This window comes from Pseudophryne corroboree, chromosome 8, assembly GCF_028390025.1.
Source record: "Pseudophryne corroboree isolate aPseCor3 chromosome 8, aPseCor3.hap2, whole genome shotgun sequence".
Lineage (NCBI taxonomy): Eukaryota > Metazoa > Chordata > Amphibia > Anura > Myobatrachidae > Pseudophryne > Pseudophryne corroboree.
The window spans coordinates 171,638,552-171,658,495 of NC_086451.1; positions in this window are offsets into that span (position 1 = coordinate 171,638,552).

The following is a 19,944-nucleotide window of genomic DNA, read 5'->3' on the forward strand; positions in this document are numbered from 1 at the left end:
TAATTAGAACTTCGGTCAATGTGAATTAACCATTGGACTCAACCATGGTTATCCTTAAAACCCAGGGGTCTATTTAAGATCGATCTTAATCGATGTTGGGCTTCCAGGTTGAAAAAAAACCACACATTTACTAACATTTTAAAATTTATATAAAAAATCATCTGTTCGTAAATGCAGTGCACATGGTTTTGCCCAACTGCTAACAAAAATCCTGCTGCGATCAACTCAGAATTACCCCCCATGGCCCTCATTCCGAGTTGTTCGCTCGCAAGCTGCTTTTAGCAGCATTGCACACGCTAAGCCGCCGCCTACTGGGAGTGAATCTTAGCATCTTAAAATTGCGAACGAAAGATTTGCAATATTGCGATAAGACATCTCTGTGCAGTTTCTGAGTAGCTCGAGACTTACTCTGCCAGTGCGATCAGTTCAGTGCTTGTCGTTCCTGGTTTGACGTCACAAACACACCCAGCGTTCGCCCAGACACTCCTCCGTTTCTCCAGCCATTACCGCGTTTTTCCCAGAAACGGTAGCATTTTTTCCCACACGCCCCTAAAACGGTCTGTTTCCGCCCAGAAACACCCACTTCCTGTCAATCACATTACGTTTACCAGAACGATGAAAAAACCGTGAGTAATATTCCTAACTGCATAGCAAATTTACTTGGCGCAGTCGCAGTGCGAACATTGCACATGCGCATTAAGCGGAAAATCGCTGCGATGCGAAGAAAATTACAGAGCGAACAACTCGGAATGACCACCTATGTGCACTGCAGGGAAGGCAGATTTAACATGTGCAGAGAGAGTTAGATTTGGGTGTGGTGTGTTCAATCTGCAATCTAATTTGCAGTGTAAAAATAAAGCAGTCAGTATTTACCCTGCACAGAAACAAAATAACTCACCCAAATCTAACTCTTTCTGCACATGTTATATCTGCCTCCCCTGCAGTACACATGGTTTTGCCCAACTGCAAACAAAATTCCTGCTGCGATCAACTTGGAATTACCCCCATCGAATTACCCCCATTTTCACACTGCTCGTGTATATAAGACATAGTTTGGATCGTAATACGCGTTACAACCGCAAAAACTATGAAGAGGATGGGGTCATATACGCAGGGTCCATCCTGTGCGTGTGCCTACATTTTCTCCGGGTGCCCCGCAGAAAATGCGAATGCCTCTGCCTGTCAATCAGTAGAGGGCGTACCTTCGCAGGTATATCGCGATCATGAGCCATGTCTCCCATTTTTGTCATTATAGGTGCTCTGTGAGCTGCTGGCCATGCCCCAGCCCCTCTGTCTCCCGTGAATAGACATTGAGGCTTATTCAGACCAGATCGCTTCAATTTATTTTCACCCAGCGGGCAATCAGGTCTGCACTGCACATGCGTATGCGCCACAATGCGTAAGTGCGACGGTCCGGAGATCACAAGAAGATTGACAAGAAGAGGGTGTTTGTGTGGGTGGCAACTGAATGTTTCTAGGGAGTGTCCGGAAAAACACTGGAGGGACCCGGCGTTTTGTGGGAGGATTTGTGACGTCACCTCAATGGCTGAGTAAGTGCTGAGCTGTGCAGCTCTTGTGCACATGTGATCACACACCTGCACAGCAAATTTTCCCTTCCGCTGTAGGCGGCAACTACCTGATTACAGGGATGCAAAAAACACACCCTAGCGATCAGGTCTGAATTACCCACAATGTGCATATTTGCAGAGCAACAAGCTACAGGGAGCCTTCCACCCCCCCCCCCCCCCTTCCCCATGACTATGGGACACTGCGGCCCCCACAGGGGGAGGGGGGTTGTTTGGGTTAGCTGGACATTCCCAAAAAAAGTGACTGTCCTGCAAAAATTGGTATAGTTGGGAGGTATGTTCAAATACATTTATTGTTTTGCATGCAGGGTAAATACTGGCTTCTTTGACATTTAGCCACAAATGCTGCACAGCTGAATTACAGTATTACACTGCAATTAACAGTTATGCTAGGACATTCCCCCTCCCAAATCTACCTCTCTCTGCATGTTACATCTGTCCCACAGTGGCGTGCGGTGAGGTCAGTGGCTAGTGAGGCACTACAGCCATAATTTCCGCCGAATCCTGCCGATGACCCTTAGCCAATGCCCGCTACTGCCTCTGAGCCGATACCCGCTGCCACCGCCAATGGCTTACAAACTCTCCCACAATCAACTGACCCAGCCCTCCACCACTAATTTCTATCTCAGTCGCCAATGCCCGCTGCCTGCCTGCTCATTGTTCTTGTTATATATTATACATTTTTAAAGAAAAAAAAAATGAGTGTTTGGGACTGGGAAGGGTGAGGGAGGAGGACATGAATGCAATTTTGTTGTCCAGGGCTTCCATTAACTTAAAGGAGAAGGGTCTGAATGGGTTAAAAAAAAAATGCGTGAGGTCCCCCCTCCTTAGTATAACCAGCCTCGGGCTCTTTGAGCCGGTCCTGGTTATTTAAATACTGGGGGGAAAATTGGACAGGGGTTCCCCGTATTCAGACAACCAGCACCGGGCTCTTAGAACGGTCCAGGTTCCAAAAATACGTGGGACAAAAGATGTAGGGGTCCCCCATATTTTTAAAACCAGCACCGGGCTCCACTAGCCAGAGAGATAATGCCACAGCCGGGGGACACTTTTATGTAGGTCCCTGCGGCCCTGGCATTACCCCTCCAACTAGTCACCCCTGGCCGGGGTTCCCTGGAGGAGTGGGGACCCCTTAAATCAAGAGGTTCCTCCCCTCGAGGCACCCAAGGGCCAGAGGTGAAGCCCGAGGCTGTCCCCAGCACCCCTGGGTGGTGGGTGCCGGGCTGATAGCCATGTGTGTAAAAAAAGAATATTGTTTTTTTTGTTGTGGAACTACAAGGCCCAGCAAGCCTCCCCCGCTTGCTGGTACTTGGAGAACCTCAAGTACCAGCAGGCGGGGAAATAACGGGCTTGCTGGTACCTGTAGTTCTACAACAACAAAAAGTACCCAAATAAAAACACAAACACACACAGCGTGACAGTAAAATTATTGAGACAGGCTGTAGCATGTGGGTGCATGTAACCCTATAAAAGTGATGGATTGGGTGACTATTACAATACCCACTGTTGCTGTCTGAAAAATTATGGATTTATAGATTGCTCTGCCGAGACATGTTTTTTTCTAAAATGCACCACAGGTATGGATGGATAGTATACTTGACGACACAGAGGTAGGTAGAGCAGTGGCCTACTGTACCGTACTGCTATATATTATATTATTTATTATTATTATTATCCTTTATTTATATGGCGCCACAAGGGTTCCGCAGTGCCCAATTACAGAGTACATAAACAAATAATCAAACAGGAAAACAGCAACTTACAGTTGACGACAATATAGGACAAGTACAGGGTAAATAAACATAGCTACATCAGCAGATGACACTGGAATAAGTATCAGGTGGCAGAAGACTGCTGGATTTGGTGCAGCTGAAGATTATTAAAGTAAGAAAAGAGTAAGCACATGAGGGAAGAGGGCCCTGCTCGTGAGAGCTTACATTCTAAAAGGGAGGGGTAGACAGACAGGGGTGAGACAGATGGGGTACATAGAGAGCGTGGAACAGAGGTTTAGGATGAGATTTGGCTGGGTTTGGTGAAGAAGTGGGTCTTGAGAGCCCGTTTGAAGTTTTGTAGAGAGGTGGAGAGTCTGAGGGGGAGAGGTAGGGAATTCCAGAGAAGTGGTGCAGCACGTGAAAAATCTTGGAGGTAGGAGTGGGAGGAAGTAATCCGTAGGCAGGAGTCGGTGTGCATTAGCAGAGCGAAGAGGACGGGTGGGAGTGTAAAGCGAGATAAGATCAGAGATGTAGATGGGAGAGGAGTGGGTGAGGGCTTTGTAAGCAAGTGTGAGAAGCTTGAAATGGATTCTGAAAGGGAAGGGGAGCCAGTGAAGGACTAGTAAGAGAGGAGAGGTGGACGTAGTGCGTTTGGTGAGGAAAATGAGCCGGGAAGCAGCATTGAGGATAGATTGGAGTGGAGAGAGGTATTTGTCAGGAATGCCAGTCAGGAAGAGATTACAGCAGTCCAGTCTGGAGATGACCAGTGAGTGGATAAGAGTCTTAGTAGCATCCTGGGTCAGAAAGGGTCTGATCCTGGAAATATTTTTTAGATGAAAACGGCAGGTTTGTGAGAGGTGCTGAATGTGTGGTTTGAAGGAGAGGGAGGAGTCAAGGATTACTCCAAGACAGCGCACTTGGGGGGTAGAGGAGATAGTAGTGCCATCAATAGATAATGAGATTGTAGGAGGTGAGGTTATGCGGGAGGGAGGGAAGATGATCATCTCGGTCTTAGACATGTTAAGTTTAAGAAAGAGCTGGGACATCCAGGAAGAGATAGCAGAGAGACAGTTGGAGATACGAGTGAGGAGAGTAGGGGAGAGGTCTGGAGAGGAAAGATAGATTTGAGTGTCATCAGCATAGAGATATTGGAAACCAAAAGAACTAATGAGCTTACTTAGTGAGGACGTATAGAGAGAGAAGAGAAGAGGACCAAGGACAGAACCTTGGGGTACCCCTACAGTTAGTGGAAGTGAGGGGGAGGTGGAGTCATGAGAGGAGACAGAGAATGAACGGTCAGAAAGGTAGGACGACAACCAAGAGAGGGCTGTGTTACGCAGACCAATGGAGTGAAGGATTTGCAGTAGGAGAGGATGGTCCACAGTGTCAAAAGCAGCAGAGAGATCAAGTAGAATAAGTAGAGAGTAGTGTCCCTTAGATTTAGCAGCATGGAGGTCATTGCATACTTTTGTAAGGGCAGTTTCAGTGGAGTGGAGAGGACGGAAGCCAGACTGGAATGGGTCAAGCAGTGAGTGTGAGGAAAGAAAGGAAGTAAGGCGGTTGTAGACAATACGCTCAAGGAGTTTGGAGGCAAAAGGGAGGAGAGAGATGGGTCGGTAGTTGGAGAGAGTGTTTGGATCAAGGGTAGGCTTTTTAAGAATAGGAGAGATGAGAGCGTGCTTGAAGGCAGAGGGGACAGTGCCTGATGAGAGGGAGAGATTGAGAAGGTGGGAAAGATGGGAAAAGGCAGAAGAAGAGAGGTGGCAAAGGAGGCGGGAGGGGATTGGGTCAAGTGGGGAGGTGGTGAGGGGACAGGAACGAATGAGGGCCATGACTTCCTCTCCAGATGCATGGGAGAAAGATGACAGAGTTGGTGCGAGGGATGGGGAGGGTTGGTAAGGGATGGGAGAAGGCTGGTTACTGATAGTCTGGTGTGATGTGATGTCCTGACGTATGGAGTCAATTTTGGATGTGAAGTAAGTGGCAAAGTCAAGAGCAGAGAGTGAGGAAGGGAGACGAGGTGGAGGTGGGCAGAGGAGTGAGTTGAGAGTGGCAAAGAGGCGCCGGGGGTTGGAAGACTGGGAGGAGATGAGGTTCTTGAAGTATGACTGTTTAGCAAGAGAAAGGGCAGCACTGAAGGATGAGAGCATAAGTTTGAAATGGAGGAAGTCTGCCTTAGAGCGTGATTTCCTCCAGTGTCGCTCAGCCGTACGTGAGCATTTTTGCAGATATCTGGTGCATTTGGTGTGCCAGGGTTGAGGTGTTAATTTGTGAGGGTGAATAGTGGTTGGTGGAGCAACAGAGTCAAGAGCAGAAGTAAGGGAAGCATTGTATGTGGAAGTGGCTTGTTCAGGGCATGAGAGAGAGAGAATAGGAGAGAGAAGTGAGTCAAACAGGGAGGAAAGGAATGTGGTGTCAATAGCTTCAATGTTACGCTTAGTGATGGTAGCCTTAGGAGGTAGAGATGGGGAAGTCGAGAGAGATAGGTTGAAGGAGAGCAGGTGGTGGTCAGAGAGGGGAAATGGGGAGTTGGAAAAATCAGAAATATCACAGCGGTGAGTGAAGACCAGATCCAGTGAGCTCCCATTCACATGGGAGGGTGAGGAGGTCCACTGGGAGAGACCAAGTGAAGAGGTGAGGTTAAGGAGTTTAGAGGCAGGGGATTGTGTGGGGATGTCAATGGGGATGTTGAAATCGCCTAGGATAATGGTGGGAATGTCAGAAGAGAGGAAGTGAGGAAGCCAGGAAGCAAAGTTGTCGATTAATTTGGAAGCAGTGCCAGGGGGGCGGTAAATGACAGCTACTCTAAGATGGACTGGTTGGAAGAGGCATATGGCGTGGACCTCAAATGTAGAGAATATAAGGGATGGTTCTGGTGGTATGAGTTGGTAGGAGTAACTAGAAGGTAAAAGGACCCCAACACCACCCCCATGGCGACCCCCAGGTCGGGGTGTGTGTGTGAATGTAAGGCCCCCAGCAGAGAGAGCAGCAGCAGAAGTAGTGTCAGAGGGCGTAATCCAAGTTTCAGTAATGGCTAGTAGGTGTAGGGAGTTGGAAATGAAAAGGTCATGAGTGGGGACCAGTTTGTTATAAACAGATCTGGCATTCCAGAGAGCACAGGATAGGGGGTATGAGTTTGTGGGAGAGATGTGAATTAGATTTTCAGGGTTGCTGTAGCGATGAGGTGGGATTAAGTTTGAGGGCAGGGATGATGAGAGAGTAGTGATGGTACGGGTGCCTGAGCTAGGAGGGGAAACTGCAGGAGGTGGGCAGGGAGGGAGGTCAGTGTGATGTGGATGGGGGTGTGGGGAGGTGACAGGGAAGGGAGAGAGGGAGCAGGGCTGAGTTGTGGGGTAGCAGGACCATGGGGCAGAGGTGAATGAAAGTGGGGTAACAGGAAAGGTGGGGGAAGGAAACAGAGGGATGGAGGGGAGACAGAGGAGGGGAGAGAGGAGGAGGTGGAGGAGACTAGGGGGGAAGGCTAAAGATACATTATTAGGTAGACACTGAGTGATGTGGGGAGTATAAGAAAACATTGACATAGTGTTAAGTAGGTAAATAGGTTGAGGGAAAGTGGAAGTAGGAGAGGAGACTGTAAGGCAATCCGAGCAGAAGAATTGCAGAAATGCAGGTGAGAAAAGCAGTGTAGGCTCAAGGGGTGTAGATTTAGTATGAAATGAGTCAAAAGCGTAGATAAAGTGGGTGCAGAAAAGTATTTGGAGTGTAAGAAATGAAAGGATTGTGAGAGGTTTAAGAAGCAATGGTAATTATGTTAGATGTTTTAAGTGTTTGCAGGTAAAATTGCATTTGTGCAGCTGTGCTTAAAAAACAAAATTACAATAATACAGATACAGGCATTTGTAGGTGAAATGGATGGTTTATGAAATGTCCAAGTAAGGTAGTTCTGTGCTATGTAATCAGATGCAACAATCAGGAGGTGAGTGATCTGAGGAGTAAGTGACTCACATTTGTTATTAGTTCTTCAGTTTTCTTTGTTTTGTTAGATTGGTGTGCTTCTGTTTTCCTTCTTTTTCACTTCGATTGAACGCTGATTGAACACTGCTGTTATGTGTCAATTTTATCACGCTTTGATAAAAATGCACGCTTAGATCAATAAATGCACAGCCAAATGGCTTTGCACAGCCTACACCATTGGACTTAAGTAGAAGACTATTACAAGTGAAACCAATAATTGAAATCTGTAACCACACCCCATCCCCTCAAATGCCAGGCAATAAATTACCTTAAAAACAACAACCAGGCATTCCACAAAGATTAAACTGGGTCTATATCATTCAAAACTTTAAAAAAGTACTTCAAAATCACATACTATGCAATAATGTTTAAATTTGCATAACCCAGCAGAATTAGCTTTGTATCTCCAGTCCGGAGGAAGGAGATTTCATGGTTTTGGTAAACTTAAAGGATGCCTACTTACATGTTCCCATTTAGCCACTGCATCAAGCTACCTGAGGTTTGCAATTCAGGATTGTCATTACTAATTTCAGACGTTGCCATTTGGTCTGTCCACGGCTCCGAGGATTTTCACCAGGGTGATGGCGGAAATGATGGTTCTCCTTCGCAAGCAAGGAGTCACAATTATCCCGTACTTGGATGTTCTCCTGATAAAGGCGAGATCCAGGGACCAGTTGGTGCAAAACATTGCACTCTCCCTGACAGTTCTTCAACAACATGGTTGGCTCCTAAACTTGCCAAAATCGCAGTTGGTCCCAATGACGCGGTTGTTGTTTTTGGGAGTGATACTGGACACAGAAGAGGTTTTCCTCCAGTGGAAAGGCTATGGAGATCCAGAGTCTGGTCAAACAAATTCTGAAACCAGCAAGAGTGTTAATCCATCAATGCATTCGGTTGCTGGGGAAAATGGTTTTGGCCTTCGAGGCCATTCAGTTTGGCAGGTTCCATGCCAGAGTGTTCCAGTGGGACCTGTTGGACAAGTGGTCCGGATCCCACCTACACATGCACCGGAGGATAATCCTGTCTTCCAAGACCAGAATCTCACTCCATTGGTGGCTGCACAGTTCTCACCTCCTAGAGGGGCGATGGTTCGGGATCCAGGACTGGATCCTAGGGACCACGGATGCAACCCTTTCGAGGTGGGGAGCAGTCACACAGGGGGAAAACGTCCAAGGAAGATGGTCAAGTCAGGAAAGTTGTCTCCACATAAATGTTCTGGAGTTAAGGGCCATTTAATAACAGCAGACACAGTACACACTGGGACGGGTGCCCAGCATCCTCTACGGACTAAGAGAAAAGGATTTACCGGTAGGTATTAAAATTCTAGTTTCTCTAATGTCCTAGAGTATGCTGGGGACTCCGTAAGGACCATGGGGATAGACGGGCTCCGCAGGAGACATGGGCACTTTAAGAAAGACTTTAGTTCTGGGTGTGCACTGGCTCCTCACTCTATGCCCCTCCTCCATACCTCAGTTTGATACAGTGCCCAGTTGAGACTGGGTGCTTTTCAGGAGCTCTCCTGAGCTTTCTGACAGAAAGTATTTTGTTAGGTTTTTAATTTTCAGGGAGCACTGCTGGCAACAGACTCCCTGCATCGAGGGACTGAGGGGAGAGAAGCAGCCCTACTCTCTGAGTTGCAAGGTCCTGCTTCTTAGGCTACTGGACACCATTAGCTCCAGAGGGATTGGTACGCAGGATCTCACCCTCGCCGTCCGTCCCAGAGCCGCGCCGCCGTCCCCCTCGCAGATTCAGAAGATAGAAGCCGGGTGAGTATGAGAAGAAAAGAAGACTTCAGAGGCGGCAGAAGAGTTCATGATCTTCACTGAGGTAACGCACAGCACTGCAGCTGTGCACCATTGCTCCCATACACCTCACATACTCCGGTCACTGTAAGGGTGCAGGGCGCAGGGGGGGCGCCCTGGGCAGCAATATAAACCTCTTTTTGGCAAAAATATAACATATATACAGCTGGGCACTGTATATGTATGAGCCCCTGCCAATTTTACAGTTTAAGCGGGACAGAAGCCCGCCGCCGAGGGGGCGGGGCTTCTCCCTCAGCACTCACCAGCGCCATTTTTTCTCCACAGCACCGCTGAGAGGAAGCTGCCCGGACTCTCCCCTGCTTATACCATGGTAGACAAGAGGGTTGAAAAGAGAGGGGGGGCACATAATTCGGCGCAAATGACATACAGCAGCGCTACTGGACAAACATTAAGTTACTGTGTTATTCCTGGGTTATATAGTGCTGGGGTGTGTGCTGGCATACTCTCTCTCTCTGTCTCTCCAATGGGCCTTGTGGGGAAACGGTCTTCAGAAAAAGCATTCCCTGTGTGTGTGTGGTGGGTCGGTACACGTGTGTCGACATGTCTGAGGAAGAAGGCTATATTAGAGAGGAGCGGGAGCAAATGAATGTGGTGTCTCCGCCGACACCTGATTGGATGGATATGTGGAATGTTTTAAATGCTAGTGTAAACTCATTGCACAAAAGATTAGACAAGGCTGAAGCTTTGGGACAGTCAGGGTCTCAACCCATGCCTGATCCTATGTCGCAGGGACTGTCAGGGTCTCATAAGTGCCCACTATCCCAGATTGTTGACACAGATACCGACACGGATTCTGACTCCAGTGTCGATTACGTTGATGCAAAGTTACAGCCAAAATTGGCAAAATCCATTCGATATAGGATTATGGCAATAAAAGATGTTTTGCACATCACAGAGGAACCCCCTGTCCCTGACAAGAGGGTACACATGTACAAGGGAAAGAAGCCTGAGGTAACCTTTCTCCCCTCACACGAGCTGAACGAGTTATGTGAAAAAGCCTGGGAATCTCCAGATAAAAGACTGCAGATTTCCAAAAGGATTCTTATGGCGTATCCTTTCCCATCAACGGATAGGTTACGATGGGAATCCTCCCCTAGGATGGACAAAGCATTAACACGCACAGCTACAGCTGGAAAATCAAATTTTTTACCTTATGTTCCCTCACAGCATAAGAAAGCTCTGCATTATCAAATGCAGTCCTTTCGGTCACAAAGAAACAAGAAAGTGCGAGGTGCGTCCTTTCTTGCCAGAGGTAGGGGCAGAGGAAAAAAGATGCACAACACAGCTAGCTCCCAGGAACAGAAGTCCTCCCCGGCCTCTACAAAATCTACTGCATGACGCTGGGGCTCCACTGGCGGAGTCCGGCCCATGTGATGTCATGCAGCCGCTCTGACCACGCCTCCTGTTTCTCCGTTGCCGACCCAATATTGAAACCCTGCCCCCGCACCGCTCCATCTCCGACTTGGAAATGGAGTGTTGTTGACCCCCCTCCCCCCCCCCTGCACCGATTGACAGGCAGAGGCGATCGCATTATCTGCAGGCGGATGCGTATGCTCTTAGCAATTTTTGCAGTTGGATTGCTTATTGCGATTGCAATCCAACCTGAATCAGGCCCTATTACCTATCACAATGCACTGCGGGTAGTACAAAATGGGGTTAATATAGGAGAAAAACCCCCAGAGCTGTGCTCCTTAACTGTCCCTGGTGGCTAGTGGAGCAGCTGCCCAGTAATCAGTGTCCACGCCAGTGCGCACACGGCCCGCCCCCTACAGCCACGCTGGATCACGGTATAAAGTGGGCACAGAAGCCCCTTACCACTTTTTCATCAGCGGCCTCGTGATCCCGGAGGGCGGTGTGTGTGTGACTGACCTTAGGAAGAAACCGGAGCCTCCGCTGCAGTGACCCAGCAACCGGGGCACTGGAGTATACTGTGCCGCTGGGAGTGATGGAGCTGCAGTAAATATGTCTATTAGACCTAGCCTGCTGCAGCCCTTGTAGATTCTTATTAAAAAAGTTCTTCTTTTCTTGTCAAAATTAATAGCTAAGAATAGGATGCCTGAGGCAGCCCCCTGTTAAGTGGCCTGCTACTGAAGGCACCAACTACAAACTGAGCTCCCTGTTCATGGAAGCAAGGTTATAGAGGAGGGGGCGCTGAGTATCTTGTGAACAGTCAAAAGCTTTGAGCTTGTTGGTGCCTCAGATCAAGATCCTACTCTACACCCCAATATGAATCCTTGTGGAGTCCAGTGTACCCCACAGAAGAAAAAAATGTGTCACAACCATTGGCAGCAACATAAGAATAGCTGCTGATGGGCACAATTGAGAAAGGAAGGGGGGAAAACATTTGAATCCAGCACATATATGTAATTCGAATATGTAATTTGTACCTTCCTACTTTAAAATGTAATGGATGAACCTCACCCTGTGAGAACTATCTTCATGATCAAGAGATCTCATATGCAAGATAAGTATGTGTTGGGATAGGGCTGTGGAGGGCGGCTGCTTGGGCACACCCCCGTCAAGTTAAGGAGATTCAACTGAGGAAGCACAAGGGAACTCTCATCTGGGGACAACAACTGCAGGGAGAACACATTTTCAGATGAATGTGGGAGGGCAGAAGGCTGCCTAATACTGAAGCACCCCCAAACAACAAACCAAATGCAACAACTAGTGCAAGAATTCCTGGGGGAAGGCCTGCAGCAGATGGATCCAATAACAGCTCCAGAGTTGCTCTACAAGACAAGTAAAAGGGTGTGAGCCCTGCAGCACCACCTGTACTTTGCATACACACATATAGGACAGCATCTCTTATATGCCCCAGGGTCAATAAAATAGTATCCTTATCTAGGGTATCCATCCCCTCAGATAAGGTATCCGTCCATGCTGCTACAGCACTACACACCCAGGCCGACGCAATTGCCGGTCTGAGTAAGGTACCCGAATGTGTATAAATGGACTTCAGGTTTATCTCCTGTTTGCGGTCAGCAGACTCTTTGAGGGTAGCCGTATCCTGGGACGGGAGGGCTACCTTCTTGGATAAGCGTGTTAATGCTTTGTCCACCCTAGGGGAGGATTCCCATCTTAACCTATCCATTGATGGGAAAGGATACGCCATAAGAATCCTTTTGGAAATCTGCAGTCTTTTATCTGGAGATTCCCAGGCTTTTTCACATAACTCGTTCAGCTCGTGTGAGAGGGGTAAGGTTACCTCAGGCTTCTTTCCCTTGTACTTATGTACCCTCTTGTCAGGGACAGGGGGTTCCTCTGTGATGTGCAAAACATCTTTTATTGCCATAATCCTATATCGAATGGATTTTGCCAATTTTGGCTGTAACTTTGCATCATCGTAATCGACACTGGAGTCAGAATCCGTGTCAACAATCTGGGATAGTGGGCGCTTATGAGACCCTGACAGTCCCTGCGACATAGGATCAGGCATGGGTTGAGACCCTGACTGTCCCGAAGCTTCAGCCTTGTCTAATCTTTTGTGCACTGAGTTTACACTAGCATTTAAAACATTCCACATATCCATCCAATCAGCTGTCGCAGAGACACCACATTAATTTGCTCCCGCTCCTCTCTAATATAGCCTTCTTCCTCAGACATGTCGACACACGTGTACCGACACACCACAAACACAGGGAATGCTTTTTCTGAAAACAGTTTCCCCACAAGGCCCTTTGGAGAGACAGAGAGAGAGAGTATGCCAGCACACACCCCAGCGCTATATAACCCAGGAATAACACAGTAACTTAATGTTTGCCCAGTAGTGCTGCTGTATGTAATTTGCGCCGAATTATGTGCCCCCCCCCCCCTCTTTTCAACCCTCTTGTCTACCGTGGTTTCAGCAGGCGAGAGTCTGGGGAGCTGCCTCAGCGGTGCTGTGGAGAAAAAATGGCGCTGGTGAGTGCTGAGGGAGAAGCCCCGCCCCCTCGGCGGCGGGCTTCTGTCCCGCTTAAACTGTAAAATTGGCGGGGGCTCATACATATATACAGTGCTCAGCTGTATATATGTTATATTTTTGGCAAAAAGAGGTTTATATTGCTGCCCAGGGCGCCCTGCACCCTTACAGTGACCAGAGTATGTGAGGTGTATGGGAGCAATGGCGCACATCTGCAGTGCTGTGCGTTACTTCAGTGAAGATCATGAAGTCTTCTGCCACCGCTGAAGTCTCTTTTCTTCTCATACTCACCCGGCTTCTATCTTCCGGCTCTGCGAGGGGGACGGCGGCGCGGCTCTGGGACGGACGGCGAGGGTGAGATCCTGCGTACCAATCCCGCTGGAGCTAATGGTGTCCAGTAGCCTAAGAAGCAGGACCTTGCAACTCGGAGAGTAGGGCTGCTTCTCTCCCCTCAGTCCCTCGATGCAGGGAGTCTGTTGCCAGCAGTGCTCCCTGAAAATTAAAAACCTAACAAAATACTTTCTGTCAGAAAGCTCAGGAGAGCTCCTGAAAAGCACACAGTTTCCACTGGGCACAGTATCAAACTGAGGTATGGAGGAGGGGCATAGAGGGAGGAGCCACTGCACACCCAGAACTAAAGTCTTTCTTAAAGTGCCCATGTCTCCTGCGGAGCCCGTCTATCCCCATGGTCCTTACAGAGTCCCCAGCATCCTCTAGGACGTTAGAGAAAATAGGATTTTAATACCTACCGGTAAATCCTTTTCTCTTAGTCCGTAGAGGATGCTGGGCACCCGTCCCAGTGCGTACTGTGTCTGCAGTTATTAAATGGCCCTTAACTCCAGAACATTTATGTGGAGACAACTTTCCCGACTTGACCATCTTCCTTGGATGTTTTCCCCCTGTGTGACTGCTCCCCAGCCTCGGAGGGTTGCATCCGTGGTCCCTAGGATCCAGTCCTGGATCCCGAACCATCGCCCCTCTAGGAGGTGAGAACTGTGCAGCCGCCAATGGAGTGAGATTCTGGTCTTGGAAGACAGGATTATCCTCCGGTGCATGTGTAGGTGGGATCCGGACCACTTGTCCAACAGGTCCCACTGGAACACTCTGGCATGGAACCTGCCAAACTGAATGGCCTCGAAGGCCAAAACCATTTTCCCCAGCAACCGAATGCATTGATGGATTAACACTCTTGCTGGTTTCAGAATTTGTTTGACCAGACTCTGGATCTCCATAGCCTTTCCACTGGAAGAAAACCTCTTCTGTGTCCAGTATCACTCCCAAAAACAACAACCGCGTCATTGGGACCAACTGCGATTTTGGCAAGTTTAGGAGCCAACCATGTTGTTGAAGAACTGTCAGGGAGAGTGCAATGTTTTGCAACAACTGGTCCCTGGATCTCGCCTTTATCAAGAGATCATCCAAGTACGGGATAATTGTGACTCCTTGCTTGCGAAGGAGAACCATCATTTCCGCCATCACCCTGGTGAAAATCCTCGGAGCCGTGGACAGACCAAACGGCAACGTCTGAAATTGGTAATGACAATACTGAATTGCAAACCTCAGGTAGCTTGATGCAGTGGCTAAACGGAACATGTAAGTAGGCATCCTTATGTCTACCAAAACTATGAAATCTCCTTCCTCCGGACTGGAGATCCCTACCCTGAGAGATTCCATCTTGAAATTGAATTTCTTTAGGTAGAAATTGAGGGATTTCAGATTTCAGATTGGTCTGACTGAGCCTTCCGGCTTCGGGACCACGAAGAGGCTTGAATAAAAGCCTTCTCCCTGCTGACTAAGGCCGATTTGAACAATCGGTGAGGGGGAACGTCTTGAAACCCCAGTTTGTACCCTTGGGACACTATTTGTAAAACCCACGAGTCCAGGTCCAAATTAATCCAGAACTGACTGAAGTGTTTTAGACGTGCCCCCACTGGTGTGGGCTCCTGCAAGAGAGCCCCAGCGTCATGCAGTGGATTTGGCAGAAGCAGAGGACGATCTCTGCTCCTGCGATCTTGAAGAGGCTACAGACCTCTTCCCTCTTCTCCTTCCTCTACCTGCAAAGAAAGGGGAATCTTAACTTCTTGCATATCTATTGGGCCAAAATGACTGCATTAGATAATGATGCGTCTTCATCCGTTGAGAGGAAACATAGGGCAAGAAGGTTGACTTACCTGCGGGAGCTGCTGAGATCAAATTAACTAGGCCGTCGCCAAACAAGGCTTCACCTTCATAGGGAAGAGACTCCCTTTCTTCTTGGAGTCAGCATCAGCATTCCCTTGGTGAATCCACAATGCCCTCCTATACGAGACTGCCATGAAATTGGCCCGTGAACTCGAGTCCTATATCCCTTGCAGTCGTAAGTATGCTGCAGTGTCCTTGATATGATCCAACGTAAGGAGCATCCCATGTCTCCAGGATATCTATATCGGATGACAAGGTATTCGACCAATTCTTGAATACTACTACTCACCCATGCGCATGTAATGGCAGGTCTAAGTAATGTACCCGTGGTTACATAACTAGAAATAATGTAGCTTCCTGCATACGATCCGCTGGATTTGTGACAGGGCCCCGTGCAGAACAGGGGGTGATTCCCACTTTATTCTGTCCGCGGCAGGAAATGAATAAACAACCGGAAACATTTTGGGGATTTGAAACCATCTTGTCGAGCTGGCCCAGACTTTCTCAAACAGAGATGGAGGAACGTTACATCAGCTTTCATTATATATCTATATATACATACATATAGACCCCTTTGTCAGGAACAGCAGGGTCCTCAGTGATGTTAATATGTCCTTAATATCCACAATCATGTACTGAATGCTCCTTGCCAATATTGGATCTAATCAGGAAATATTATGGTCGACATAGGAATCAGTATCCAAGTCAGTATCAGTGTGTAGTAACTGGGCAAAATAACATTTTTGCGGGGCCTGAGGGAAAAGAAGCATAGCCATGAACATCACATCTTTTCTCTACGTCTGTGTCTGGGACACAGATTTATACAACCTCACTCTGATATTACTGAAACTTTCACCCAGTCAGTTATTGGTGGTGCCAACAGGGCCACCATCATATGTCTGCATTCCTAATATAGTTTCCTCTTGGGAAAAACATTCAGCCACCGACATGTTGACACACATGTACCAAGTACCCACAGACACATCGGCTTATGGGGGATAGACCTACAGTAAATCTGTCAGAGGGACAGATGGGATTTTTCAGCTCACAACCCAGCGTCAAAAGTACACAGTCTGGGAAATAATAAACTCTATAGTGATAGACTTGTAACGCTCTATAGATGTGCTGGTGAGGTGAGGAAGAAGCCCCGCCGCTGTAATGGCACGCTTCTGTCCCGCTCAGAAACAAATAAATTAATTACGCTGGTGGGGTAAGGACAGTGCCCAGGCACTAATGTCCACTTTTGCAAGCCTTTTGTGAGGAATTTATGCTGCCCAGGGTGCCCCCCCCCTTAACGCCCTGCACCCTGCAGTGCCTGTGTTTGTGTGGGAGCATGGCGCACAGCATTCCGCTCGCTGCGTGGTACCTCAGAATGCCATCTGTTCTTCTGCTACTCGCCTGTCTTCTGACTTCTGGCTCTGTAAGGGGGTGACGGCAGGCTACGAGAGTGGGCATCTAGGCGTACCCAGCGATCAGCACCCTCAGGAGCTAATGGTGTCCTGTCAGCCAGAAGTAGAGCCATTGAACTCACTAGAAGTTGGTCATACTTCTCTCCCCTAAGTCCCACGAAGCAGGGAGACTGTTGCCAGCAGCCTCCCTGAAAATAAGAAAAACTAACATAAGTCTTTTCAGAGAGACTCAGTAGAGCTCCCCTGTAGTGCATCCAGTCTCACTGGGCACAATTCTAAAACTGGAGTCTGGAGGAGGGGCATAGAGGGAGGAGACAGTTCACACCCTTTGAAAGTCTTAAAGTGCCCATGTCTCCTGCGGATCCCGTCTATACCCCATGGTTCTTAATGTGATCCCAGCATCCTCTAGGACGTATGAGAAAACAAATAACGCACACACGAGGAGAGAACAAAGGAAGCTATAAGGAGGGGAGGGGAGGGGAGGGGAGGGGGGGGGGGGGGTAAGGTAAGGTAGTAAAGGCATATTGGATAAACTACAACCTTATACATATTCATTAATGTACCAGTAGTTAGAAGTAGAAGAGCTCTAACAGAAACCACAAAGCTTATCTAAAGCCACACCACACTGGATATGCCCAATCTCATTTGATCTTTGAAGCAAAGCAGTATTGGACTTTGTTACTACCAAGCAGTCTCCCATCCATGTATTATCAGATTCTTTAGGTGTTTTTAAACTACCAACACCCTTTTCTTGGTACATTTAATTTTTACACGTATTCTTTTATGTACCAGAAGTTAGAAGTAGAAAAGCTCTAACAGAAACCACGAGCTCATCTACAGTCACAGCACACTGGATTTGCCCAATCTCTCCTGATCATGGAAGCTGAGCAGTGTTGGTCCTGGTTTTAGTACTTGGATGGGAGACCACCAGGAAATACCAGGAGCTGTGTGTATTTTTACAATACCAACACCGTTCTCTTGATGCATTCCATTTTGAAACATTGGGGCAGATCTATTAAGCCTGGTGAACTGATAAAGTGCAAGGTGATAAAGTACCAGCCAGTCAGCTCCTAACTGTCATTTCTCTGACGTCCTAGTGGATGCTGGGAACTCCGTAAGGACCATGGGGAATAGCGGCTCCGCAGGAGACTGGGCACATCTAAAGAAAGCTTTAGGATCACCTGGTGTGCACTGGCTCCTCCCCCTATGACCCTCCTCCAAGCCTCAGTTAGATTTCTGTGCCCGACGAGAAGGGTGCACACTAGGGGCTCTCCTGAGCTCTTTGTGAAAGTTTTAGTTTAGGTTTATTATTTTCAGTGAGACCTGCTGGCAACAGGCTCACTGCATCGAGGGACTAAGGGGAGAAGAAGCGAACTCACCTGCGTGCAGAGTGGATTGGGCTTCTTAGGCTACTGGACATTAGCTCCAGAGGGACGATCACAGGTTCAGCCTGGATGGGTCACCGGAGCCGCGCCGCCGTCCCCCTTACAGAGCCAGAAGAGCTAAGAGGTCCGGAAAAATCGGCGGCAGAAGACGATCCTGTCTTCAGATAAGGTAGCGCACAGCACCGCAGCTGTGCGCCATTGCTCTCAGCACACTTCACACTCCGGTCACTGAGGGTGCAGGGCGCTGGGGGGGGCAGCGCCCTGAGACGCAATAAAATCGATAAAAAAACCTTATATGGCTAAAATAAATGCATCACATATAACTCCTGGGCTATATGGATGCATTTAACCCCTGCCAAAACATACAGAAAAAGGATGATAAGGACGCCGAGAAAGGGGCGGAGCCTATCTCCTCAGCACACTGGCGCCATTTTCCCTCACAGCTCAGTTGGAGGGAAGCTCCCTGGCTCTCCCCTGCAGTCACTACACTACAGAAAGGGGTTAAAAAAGAGAGGGGGGCACAAATTAGGCGCAGTATATAACAATACAGCAGCTATAAAGTGAAAAACACTTATATAAGGTTATCCCTGTATATATATAGCGCTCTGGTGTGTGCTGGCAAACTCTCCCTCTGTCTCCCCAAAGGGCTAGTGGGGTCCTGTCCTCTATCAGAGCATTCCCTGTGTGTGTGCTGTGTGTCGGTACTTTGGTGTCGACATGTATGAGGAGAAAAATGATGAGGAGACGGAGTAGAGTGTCTGAAATAGTGTTGTCACCCCCTAGGGGGTCGACACCTGAGTGGATGTACTGTTGAAATTGCGTGACAGTGTCAGCTTTGTATAAAAGACAGTGGTTGACATGAGACAGCCGGCTACTCAGCTTGTGCATGTCCAGACGTCTCATACAGGGGCCCTAAAGCGCCCGTTACCTCAGATACAGACGCCGACAGGGGTACTGACTCCTGTGTCGACGGTGAAGAGACAACCGTGATTTCCAATAGGGCCACACATTGCATGATTGAGGCAATGGAAAAAGTTTACACTTTTCTGATAATATGAATACCACCAAAAAAAGGGGTATTATGTTTGGTGAGGAAAAACTTCCTGTAGTTTTCCTGAATCTGAGAAATAAAATGAGGTGTGTGATGATGCGTGGGTTTCCCCCCGATAACAATTGATATTTTCTAAAAAGTTATTGGCAGTATACCTTTTCCCGCCAGAGGTTAGGGTGCGTTGGGAAACACCCCCTAGGGTGGATAAAGCGCTCACACGCTTGTAAAAACAAGGGCTCTACCCTCTCCTGAGATGGCCGCCCTTAAGGATCCTGCTGATAGAAAGCAGGAGCGTATCCTAAAATGTAATTACACACATACTGGTGTTATACTGCGACCAGCAATCGCCTCAGCCTGGATGTGCAGTGCTGGGTTGGCGTGGTCGGATTCCCTGACTGGAAATATGATATCCTAGATAAGGACAGTATATTATTGCCTATAGAGCAATTAAAAGATGCATTTCTATATATGCAGGATGCACAGCGGAATATTTGCCGACTTGCATCAAGTATAAGTGCGTTGTCCAATTATTCCAGTAAAGTGGTCAGGTGATGCGGATTCCAAACGGCATTTGGAAGTATTGCCTTAAAAGAGGGGATGTACCCCAGGTCGCCTCTCAAAATAAGACGCCGTATTATCAGGCGCAGTCCTGGTTGGCAGGCGGACAAAAGGGTTCCTCTTTTCTGCTCGTGACAGAGGGAGAGGAAAATGGCTGCAGAGATCAGCCAGTTCCAAGGAACAGAAACCCTTTTCCGCCGCTGCCAAGCCCTCAGTATGACGCTAGGGCTTTACAAGTTCAGGCACGGTGGGGTCCCGTTCTCAATGAATTTCAGTGCGCAGTGGGCTCACTCGCAAGTAGACCCCTGGATCCTTCAGATAATATTTCAGGGGTACAAATTGGAATTCGAGACGTATTCCCCT